Genomic DNA, 12277 nt, shown 5'->3' on the forward strand with positions numbered 1-12277 from the left:
TTTTTGGAAATTCAGTTTCAATCCAAACTCTTGCAAGATTCGCACCAAAATGTCCAGATTGTCTTTCAAGGCATTTGCAGACTCTGCACGCTGAAGGAGATTGTCTGGGTACCCCAGCACTGCAATCCCCTTCAGCCTTAGCAATGCCAACACCAGGGCTAAAACTTCTGTGAACAAAATAGACCAGCTTTCTGCTCATTTATTTATAGCACCATCCCTGACACAAATTTTCAGCTGCTTTTTATCTCCAGTGTTGGAGAACATGTCAGAAGTTATCATGCTGATAACAGAAGAACAGAGCAGCTGAAAATCAGGGGACTTTGGAGAGAGATAAGTAAACACTATAGATATACGTGCCCAGGACAAATTTCATGGATCAAGTTTACATCCACTTCAAAAGGAAAATAAAAAACAAGAAAACAAAAAGAAAAATGGGCATATATTGTCGAAATGTACCTTGTGTGTTTTTTTTTGGAGTTGTTTGGAGTTGGTGTTGTCTATACATACACCTAAAGAATAAGTTCACTTTAAGAAAAAAAAAATAGATATACATTTTTTTGCAGATAAAAACATGTTGCTATGCTAATGCCCATGCAGGTGTTCTGCAGATCTGTCAGTGTATCCTCTTTCTCGAACGAGGAAGCTCATATATTCTAACAGGAAGACTCAAACTACCACAGCACCGTGGTAGTCCATTGAAAAATGCAAGCCGAAAGGCTGCCGGACCTTGTAGTTTTTCATTCACAGAGGGCTGTGACTGAGTAATGAAGCCAGAGCCTCGCATGGCCACATCATTTTATATTTTAACTGTGGCAGCAGACATGGGGAGAAGATCTCCGGTCTGCTATCACAGCAGGGATTGGGGGGAGTGAGATGGCTGGTGCATTCATAACATGTTACACCCTGAATTGGTTGCATTCGTAAGGCATGGATCCTGAGGAAGCAATTCTACTGGATGTTGATCCATTATGCCATTTTGCAGGCTGCATTAATGCAACAATTTATCATGTTCACATGTAGGAGCTATGTTTTTGTGATTTTTATGATGATTTAGCAATGTAATAAAGATGTTAAAGATGTTATAGTCAAATTTTTAGTGTATGCCCTTGTGGCACATTTAAAGTCCAGCTAATGACTCCCCCCTCCCCCCAGGATGTGGAGACATAGAATTAAACTTTTATTCAGCTTTTATCAGCAGTGTATATTCCCGTATCTCCCCAATGGAGCTTTCACACTGCTCTATTGAAAAGATCTGGCAAAAACGCATATGTGTTATTGTTGCACGTTTTATGTGTTTTCAGTTCATTTCCAGTGCATTTTCTGGGTGCCTATTACCCACCATGCTCCTATGAAACTTGGACATGTGAATCAAAACACGCACCCATAATGCAATGCAGGAGTGTTTTTGATGCATTTTCTATTCATTTCAATGGGGACTTGCATTTTGGTAAGGTTTTGAAAACTTTCAAAACACACCACACCCACAGTGTAGTGGTGTGAAGAGTACCATAGGATTTAAAGGGATTGTGTTTTTGTTGTGTTTTTAGTGCTGCAAAAATGCACCAGTGTGAAAGCAGCCTAGATTAGTAGACGAAGTAGGCAAATAAACTGCCATTTAACATTAGTGCCTAAATTCCTACTCAAACATTTATGTTACACTACAATGCTGAGGGGTTACATGTATTCCCCTTGCCCTCAATGCACTATATTTATTCTACTAAACCAGTGAGAGATTGGGCATCTGCACTGCTCATACAGTCAGATACAAACTCAGTTCTTAGACTAGCAATCTACAACACAATAATTTGGAGCTCATTACAATCCAAAACCTGATTGCATCTAAAGCCCCGTACACACGTACCGATGGTCGGCTTACAAATGTTCCTCTTTTCTCCCCGGGATGTCGGTGTCTGCTGAAAAGTGCAAAGACAGCACAAGGACAGCACAAGAATTTTGTCCGCCGACTGCAGAAGTGATGTCATGTAATGGTTAACTTTCCCTGTGTTTTCTATTTTCTGAGCATGCCCAGTCTTGCAAATCTGCGGTCTGTCGGCCGAATTGTGTACTGACAGGCGAACAATCGTCCGTTCTGGTGTCGGCATACAAATATTTTCATGTTTGCACGAAAGACTTTTGTCCGCGGATTGTGCGCAGACATCTGTCGGAGGCACCATACTAACACGCGTACAATCGGCAGATCCTTCGTCCACCGACGTTTGTATGCCGACGATCGGTACGTGTGTACGGGCCTTAAGGCAGATTTGTGCTTATAGTAACAGCACATTAACCTTTATCCACTGTCTGATTTATGAAAATAGGCAGTACAATGCCACGTGCCTCAACAACTTCTCTTGATTTAAATCTACAAAATAAATAATGTAATGTGCTTAGAGGAAATATCACATGTACTGTATGTCACATCATATCCCATGTTTAGATAAAGAAATTCACCCCAACATTTTTTCTAGGAGAAATTTAGTTGTGTAGACAAAAAAAAAAATATGTATCATCTCCACAAGGATAAAAAAAATTATAATTTTATTTCTCCTTTAAATATAGATAAAATCTCCTCTTTAACAAGAAGGAAAAAAGCTCAGAAACCATTACAATACACATTAACAAATAATAGATAAAATGCCCAAATCTGTATCAATCAATATCACGTTCAAATTGTTAGAAATAGATTTCTTCCTTACAAAGCAGATTTTTTTCCCCTGTGCCTGTGATTATACATGCAATGTGCTTCCTGGAATAGCATCTACTTTTTCAAGGACTTATATGTATATATAAGAAATCTCTTCTACAAAAATCTACCTGTCCCTTATGCCCAGTGAACCTTTATATACCACTTAAAAATGTTGTAGAGATTCCTTTAATGTATTCCTATGTTAAGATGCATTCCCTCAGTTCAAATGGTATGCAGCTATCTGCTCACAGATGGTCCACATTACTGTACCCACCAGTACACTGGATCTACTCCCAATACAAGTCTGCCCACTTTCTCCATACAACAAAATACTTTTTGGGGTGAATTTATTTATCTTTATATTTAGGCATCAACACATTTTGATAGGTTGGGGACACTTAAAACTATGCAAATAGTGACCCCGATAGTATCAGTATTTGCATAGCCGACTTGGAGGGCTCCTTTTACATATGTATGTGCTGACAACTTACTTGAGTCATCAGCTTTTTGTTCTATTAATTCATAATGTTTCACTTTGCATCAAGTCCACTTTAATTATGGTGTTGTATAGTTATGCAGATCTTCTAGCTAAATATTTAATAAAGAACAGATCAATAGCAAATGCAGCAACACAGAGCAACAAAGCAGAAATCCTAATATTCAATACAATATATCGCTAAAAAAAATACAATTGGTGGTTCTAAGTGATTCTTTTCATCTCACCAGCTCACTATCCAAGTAAGCATTAGCAATATATTACAATTTCCTTTTAGAGGTTTTTTTTTTTCCTAAAGTGTTTGCAATCAGCAAATTAAAAAAAATTGCTTACATTTAGGAAGACAATTTATAAAGGCCTGAGATAGATTTCAAGGTCTTTTTTATGGAATTTTTATAGATTTTTCAACCTTTTTTCAAAGTTTGTTTTGAAACAAATTGGGCAGTGAAATACATTTTTTAGACTTGTTCCCCAAAAGGTTTGAAAAAATATATAATTTTTTTTTAATGTAATGACTGTCAGTTTTTTTCACATTCTAAATTAGGAGTAATGTCTTACTGTATATTCAATCTGTAGAACCAGGTTTTTAAACTGCACGAGTTTCAACTTTTAGAAGGCAGTTTTATTGACTTACTTGGGGACATTTCACTTTTTTTTTACATTTTCACTTTAGATGACAAAATTATGCCAATTTGACATCCCCACCCCTTCACATGTTTGAGAGATTTCTAACATCTCTGAAAAGTTCTATAATAACTGAAAGTTCAGTAATAGGTAATAGTGCAGATATTACATTGAAATTGTATCTTTTAGTTAGATTATCCACTTGCCGACCGCAATACTTATATATACATTGCTGTTTGCAAGTGGTTTACCGGGGTTATGGCTGAATCTATCAGCCATAAACAATTAGGTACCATTGTTTGTTGCCATTCCACGAACGTGCATAATTTTAAAGTGTGACATGTTGGCTATCTATTTACTGAATCTATCAGCCATAACCCCAAGTAGCTTTTTTTTTTTTTTTTAGCTGGGGGGGCTGGCTTTCTCAGGAAAGCAGTCCAAGTGGCTCAGCCCCCCCCCCCCCACACTTTCACTCAACTCTGTTTTTTAAATTTACAGTTTTCTTTTTGACCCCAGATCTCTCCATAAAGAGGTCCTGCCATCTATTTTTCTATTACAAGGGGTGTTCACGTTCCTTGTAATAGGAATAAAAGTGATTAAAAAAAATGAAAGGTAAATTGTAAAAATAAAAACTAAAACAGAGCAGAAAAAAAAATTAAAACGTCCCCATCCCTCCTTGCTCACACGTAGAAGTGAACTCGTACGCAAGTTGTGCACGCTATGAAAATGGTGTTCACACCACACGTGTGGTATCACTGCAAATGTTAGACCGAGAGCAATATTTCTAGCGCTAGACCTACTCTGTAACACTAACCATTTTTAAAGCATCACCTATGCAGAACTTTAGGTACCATTGTTTGTTGCCATTCCACGAACGTGCATAATTTTAAAGTGTGACATGTTGGCTATCTATTTACTTGGCAGAACATTATCTTTCATATTTTACAAAAAATGGGGTATATGTAGTGTGTTCTTTAAATTCATTAAATTGTATTTTTTACTCTAAAATTGCGCTTGAAAAACTGCTGCACAAATACAGTGTGACATAAAAACTTGCAACGATCGCCATTTTATTCCCTTGGGTCTCTGCTAAATATATATATATATATATATATATATATATATATATATTGTAAGGGATTAGCTCGGTGGTAGGCGTATGGGTGACCCCTTTGGGGGTGCGTTTTCACAGAGAGATAGCCGAGCAGAGGTTGAAAACAAGACTGATTTATTCATGCAATTTACTTCACATAATTGCAAGCGTCAAAACAGCCAAAATAAAATAAAAGACAAAATAAATCCTTGCCTCTGTGGGCGGCTACCTTCTCACGCTGGAACCTACCTAAGAAGTCTTCCCAACCTACTGTTGGGCTGACACTGCTGATCCTACAGCAGACACTCAAATGTCCATTTGTTTGCTTTTCACACAGCACAAACATTGTCCATTGAACATGTCCCTTTGTTTTCTTTCACACAGCACATGTTCATTTATAACAGGATCCTTTACTCTTCAGATTCTTCACATTGAACACAGTTCATTTAACAGGTCCCTTTACTCTTCACACTCTTCACATGGAACACTTTGTCTTCTCACCTTTGAGACGTCTTCACTCGTGGTTACCCTCCTTAGCTTCACATCGCTGTAGGGGGTCTTCTCCCATGCTCACCAGCTTGTCGGGAGGCACACATCCGACTGTCCCCCTCTCCCAGCCCACACGGCGACAGGAGGCAGCAGTCCTTCTCCCATGCCCACACGGCGTCGGGAGGTACACGTATGTCTGCCTTCCTCTCCCAGCCCACACGGCGACAGGAGGCAGCACTCAATAGATTTTCTCTGGACAAATTATAGAGGCCTTGATCTCCTCATTCTGAACAGCTGAATGGTTTTCAACTTCCTGCTGGCTCTTTTTGCAGCCAACACCCTATAGTATCAGTGAACTTTTCAAAGCAGGTGGGAATGTGTCTCCTCTCAGTGACTACATTCCCAGATTTACCTGACTTCCTGTCACAATATATATATATACACACACACACACACACTGTACATATGTGTGTGTCTGGAGGTTTTAAGTCATTTTCTAGCAACAAATACGGATTTAAACCTGCAAACAAAGCATAAACTGCCAGAATAGGCTTATTCTTCAAATAGTTATGTTATGTGTACTGTCAGGGGCAGCTCTCAATGCCACATGCCTGATCACTTTTAGTTTTCATTTACTTAGAGTCCTCTTTCATTGCAGACATGCTCTTTGCCTTTAAGGTTGAGTACTGTACATTCACACGTTAAAGTAGCTACAAGTAAACCACCTGTGTGAATTTAGTGAACACTTTTTATTGGTGCTAAAAAAAAAATGTACCAATGCTTGCTGAAACCTGAAAAAAATGGACTGTCCACTAGTACTACATATGCTGCTTTTATCAGTTGTACTGACATCTTGTCCAGTTCATAACCTTGGAATACTGAGCAAATCAACATTGCCTACCTTTGGCATTTCATATTACTCCCTTGTCATGTTTTTGAAATACAAATTAATTGGTTTGTCATGAGTAGCATGATTAAAAAATGATCTTGCTTTTCTTTGCGACTATGATGGTGAAGTGCTACCACTGGGTAATTTCCCACAAAGGAAGCTACGTAGGCAAAAGGGACTGTACATAGTTAATAAGCAAAAACTTCAGGGAAGGTCACTATGTGCATAGCTGGAGGGAAATAATACATGAAATAAATGTCAAATTAACCCCTTAAGCAGGCAATCGGGGTGTGAAGCCAAAGTTACTCTTGGACCAGGATCAGTGAAGATTGGAGTGATTTTGTTTTTTCACATTTTGATGTATGGTCACATGCACTAGAGACTGGGTACTGATGGGCTATTGCACATGTGCTGGACACTGGGTGATGGGGGGCAATGCCCATATGCTGGACACTGGGTGGTGGGGGGAATGCACATGTGCTGGACACTGGGTGATGGGGGGCAATGCACATGTGCTGGACACTGGGTGATGGGGGGCAATGCACATGTGCTGGACGCTGGGTGATGGGGGGCAATGCACATGTGCTGAACGCTGGGTGATGGGGGGCAATGCACATGTGCTGGACGCTGGGTGATGGGGGGCAATGCACATGTGCTGGACACTGGGTGATGGGGGGCAATGCACATGTGCTGGACACTGGGTTATGGGGGGCAATGCACATGTGCTGGACACTGGGTGATGGGGGGCATTGCAAATGTGCTGGACACTGGGTGATGGGGGGAATGCACATGTGCTGGACACTGGGTGATGGGGGGCAATGCACATGTGCTGGACACTGGGTGATGGGGGGCAATGCACATGTGCTGGACACTGGGTGATGGGGGGCAATGCACATGTGCTGGACACTGGGTGATGGGGGCAATGCAAATGTGCTGGACACTGGGTGATGGGGGCAATGCAAATGTGCTGGACACTGGGTTATGGGGGGCAATGCACATGTGCTGGACACTGGGTTATGGGCAGCAATGCACATGTGCTGGATACTGGGTGATGGGGGGCAATGCACATGTGCTGGACACTGGGTGATGGGGGTAATGCACATGTGCTGGACACTGGGTGATGAGGGGCAATGCACATGTGCTGGACACTGGTTGATGAGGGGCAATGCACATGTGCTAGACACAGGGTGCTGATGGGCTAATGCACATGTGCTGGACACTGGGTGATGAGGGGCAATGCACATGCACTGGGGACTGAGTGATAAACCTCCAAGACTGTCTGTGCTCACTGTGCAATGTATATGGGGAGGACATGGAAACTTTTTAATATGCGATTTATGTACTGGACAAGTGGAGCTGCACATTGAGAAGTTTGTGGAAAGTAATCTGTAGATTGTATGTGCCAAGGGAAGGATACAGGGAGAAGACCACTGTGTAAGTTCTAGAAGGGAGAACTCACAGGGGAAAGACCAACCTGTGTACTGGGATGCAGAATCTCACTGGAGAAAGCTGCACAGTGAATATACATTGTTGAATTTACAAATTATATTATTAGGAAATAAGGGTATCCAAACCGTAAAACAAAACAATTTAAGGCAGATTACCAATCATTAGATGATGTACAGTAGCTGCATTGGTTTTCTTTTTAAGGCTAAGTACATTTTCTTCAAGTAAAAATAATTCTCAACCCTTCCAGCAATCCAGTGCCCCCACCCCTGATCTAATAGAAATGAGGAACAGAAGAACATATTTGCAATACAAATCATAGTTCAAATCAGGAGAGGAGCCTAACGTGACAATGCTTCTCCTCCATAGATAAAAGTACAAGGAGTACACATTGTCATACAAGGATAGAAAATATGTTGCTAGCACGATCAGCAGGTAAATGTGTTATTAGCATGACACCAGGTAGGAAAAAAAAAAAAAAAAAGACACTTGAGGATTACATGGTGGGAACGGTTATATGAGGGAGTGGTAAAGTTTTGAGTGGCTTTGAGAGTCTAGTCACTTTAAGATGTAGCATATAGCGCATCCATTATGATTAAGCCTGGGTTCACACTATTGTGATGGGGGTACAGGGGCAATTCCAGTGCAGGTTCCCGCATGGCATCTCTCTTGCATGCAGTTCACCTTGCCCTATGCAAACTGCTGCGGGTGTCAATACAAAGTTAATGACACCCCCAGATCGGTTCTTAGATTGCAGTGCAAACTGTGAATTCTGACAGGAATCGGGTTGTATGTGTGTGAATGCGATCCGATTTGTATGTGTGTCACCCATGCGGATCCGATTTCAGTGCGGGGAAAAAAAAAAGGTTCCTGCAGCATAATCGTGCAAATGCAATGTGAGTTCATCCATGCAGACATCACATGTGATCTGCACTGCAATGCGGTGCGAATCACATGTGATGTCTGCATTCGCAATAGTGAACGCAGGCTGACAGCCCGTGCCCTCTACTGAATGAGAAAAAAAGGTTTTATTTGCATTCATTTCTATAGCACCGACATATTTCACAGAGCATTAAAGCTTAACTGAACCCTCCTAATTACTGTATTGCAGTCGGACTGTAAAACCAGTAATAACTATACCACTTTATCAAACTTTTTTATCTAAGTGCTGTAGCAAGCCATAGAAAAGCTTATCCCGGGAGAACATAAAAAAGTCTCACACCTAAGCTTTTCACCAAGCCCCCCAACAATCGACAGCGTTGCTCTAGAATTAAGAGCACTGTTGATCAGAGCAGTGCCCAGGGGGAAATGTCAGGCAATAGGGGATTCAAGGGTGTGAAAACCTCCTACTACATATTGGTAATAAAGGTTTTTATTTTTTTTTATTTTGCTGCAGCACTTGGCTGATAAAGTTTTTATAAAAAATGCAGCCTGACTTCATTACAGTAATAAATTAATGGATTTAATTGGGCTTTAAAGAAACACTACTATTCTCAGTAATGTCTGTCTCATCTCTTAACTCTAATGGCAGTAATAAAAGACACATAGAAAGGACAGATTTACAGTAGGTGAAAGCCTGTTAAATATCAGCATGGTTTTTTTTAAATGTGGAAGAAAACAAGGCGACCAGAGGATACCCCAAAACACAGCAAGACAGTAAAAGCTCTTGGCAAATAAGGATATACGGCAAGTAAATAATATTTTATCCATATGTGACCTTTTACAAAGTGGGAGATATTATTTTACACAACGAAGTGTGAGTATCATCATTTGTGTTCAAGGCACATGTTGCATTGTTTACTCTTTAGCTCTTCATGTAAATATATACACACGGAGTGATCCATTTTGCAGGTAAATGTGTAGAAATCTCAAACATACATATGCTGTGATGAACAGCATTTAATGTTCTCAAGCATCTGACACACAATCTGTGCTGGTTTTACAGCTTTCTGCTTAAATGTATAAACAATGCCAAGCATGTATTTAAACACAGCCTGCAAAACATAATGTGACTTATGGACACAGCATGTGGGAAAACCAGATCTGACAGCAGCAGAATTATATGATTAATGGGCGTAAACATCAAACTATACAGGAAAAAGGTAAACGCTGAAGGAATAAGGTAACACTATAAAGCACTATGATATTTTTGTTAATATTTTTAACCATTGCTAAATGTGCCCGTCAGTCTTTGGATCAGTAGGTAAATTATAAACACTTATATTACTTTTATCCTTTTATTAACAGCTTCCGGACCGCCCACCGCCAATTTACTGCAGAAGGGCGGCCCTCCTGCGCGAACAAACGTAGGTCTACGTCGGTCGCGCCTGCAGTTAGGCACTCGGCAGCGGGGATTCCGATGCACGGGGCAGGCGGCTCCGATTACCGCCTGACACCTACGATCGTTCCCCGCTGAGAGAGAAGGACGGTCAGCTGTTGTAAACACAGCCGACCATTCTTCTCCCTGGAATGATCACAGAGTGCCTGTGATCCTTCTATATAGGATCACAGGTTTCTGTGATCATTTCAGAAGCCCAACCCCCATACAGTTAGAAACATGTCCCTAGGTACACATTTAACCCTTTGTTTCACCCACAGTGTTAACTCCTTCCCTGCCAGTGCCATTATTACAGTAACAGTGCATATTTTTAGCAGTGATTACTGTAGTAATGTCACTGGTCCCCCAAAAAGTGTCAAAAATGTCAGTTAGGGGTCAGATCGGTCCGCCACAATGTCGCAGTCCTGCTAAAAATAGCAGATCGCCGCCATTACTAGTAGAAAAAATAAATAAAAAAATAAGTGACAAATCTTTCACGTAGTTAGTAAACGCAATACCTTTTGCGCAAACCAATCAAAATACGCTTATTACGATTTATTTTTAACAAAAATATGTAACAAAATGAATAAGCCTAGAATGATTTTTTAAATTTTTTTTGGGAATGTTATATAGCAGAATGTGAAAAATTTTATTTTTTTTTCCCAGAATTGTCGCTTTTTTTTTAACGCAAAAAAAAAAAATCACAGAGGTGATAAAATACCACCAAAAGAAAGCTCTTTTTTGTGGATAAAAAGGAAATCAATTTTATTTGGATACAGCGTTGTACAACCGTGCAACTGTCCGTTAAAGTAACGCAGTGCCGAATCGCAAAATATGGCCTGGTCATTAAGGGGGAAAATCTTCCGGTCCAGAAGTGGTTAAATGCAATATACTTGTATACATTTTTGGTGTTAACCTGTTTATTTTATCAAGTACTGATTTTAAATTTTTTTTTGTATTTGCTGGTGAATGACTTCATTCAGACCTACTGTATTTGTTCAGCAACACATTTTACCTCTGTCCCTTTTCCATCACAAACAAGGACATTTTAAAAAACATTTCATAAAGAAACTTGAGTGTTTCCAACATTGCCCCTAATATGGAAGCAGTGACATTGGCACCAAGATGTATTGTGCAGGATCTTGGTGCCAAAGCTACAGTTTCAAAATAAAGGGCATAAATGCATTGATTTCACACTAAACAGTGAGGATGGAGGAATCTCCCCTGTCAGCTTTTGTATTCAGACAATTGCAGTGCTTGTGGCTGCATGAATACCCAGACAGTGACTGCATCTGATTGCAGACATTAGGATTTTGTCACTTTCAGTTTGTGGACAATCCGTTACTGACTTATACAACATCTGAACAAACCAATCACAGTTTGATAAAATGCTTTGGAGGCAAGAGGAGAGATATGGGTTTTAATAGACCCCAGATCTCTCCATAAAGAGGACCTGTTACAGCCCATGCTATGACAAGAAAGATATAGTGTAAGAAAAAAAAAAAAAGAAAATGTAAAAAGAAATAAATAAGTGCTTCCTCACCCCCCCCCCCCCGCACTTACACAAATGTGCACAGAGATCCCGCATTCATATGTAAACAGCGATTGCGCCAAACGTGAGGTTAGAGCAAAAATTCTTGCACCAGACCTCCTGTGTAACTTTAAAATGATAACTTGTAAAGGCTTTTAAATCTTTCTATTTAAATTGTCACCTTTCCACAGGCATGCACAATTTTAAAGCACAACATGTTTGGTATCTTTTTAGTTGGTGTAACATCATCTTTTATATTTTACCAAATATTGGGTATTATACGGTGTCCGTGTGCACTAAAATTGACGAATGTGCATTTTCCCCCAAAAAAATTGCATTTGAAAAACAGCTACGGAGATATCACATGACAAAGTGCAAACCCCACCATTTTATTCTCTAGGGTCTCTTAAAAGATATAGACTGTTTGGGGGTTCCACGTAATTTTTTGAAAAAGAAATTAAGATTTCTACATGCATGAGGGAAATGTCAGAATTAGCCCCTTGGTGACCGCTCGCCCGCAATGAACTGTGACTGAGCGGACGTTATAAGCAAACTGTGACATTGCAAACTTCTTCCAGGTTTAGGGCGCGTCAGCAAGTCCTGGCAAATAGTTCAGGGCCGGGACCTGCTGATTAGCTGTATGCATTCACAGCCTGGATGTCGGTGTTGATAAAAAACATAGAGCTTTGTACAGAAGGAGTGATTC

At 40.2% G+C, this 12277-nt stretch overlaps 1 protein-coding gene across 1 annotated transcript in view; it reads right to left on the reverse strand.

Annotated features, from left to right (window-relative positions):
- The window catches only part of PC (pyruvate carboxylase), a 674712-nt gene that overhangs the window by 266345 nt on the left and 396090 nt on the right, over positions 1–12277 (reverse strand). The window lies entirely within an intron of this gene.

Source organism: Pelophylax lessonae, assembly GCF_965119305.1.
Source record: "Pelophylax lessonae genome assembly, chromosome: 10".
Classification (NCBI taxonomy): domain Eukaryota; kingdom Metazoa; phylum Chordata; class Amphibia; order Anura; family Ranidae; genus Pelophylax; species Pelophylax lessonae.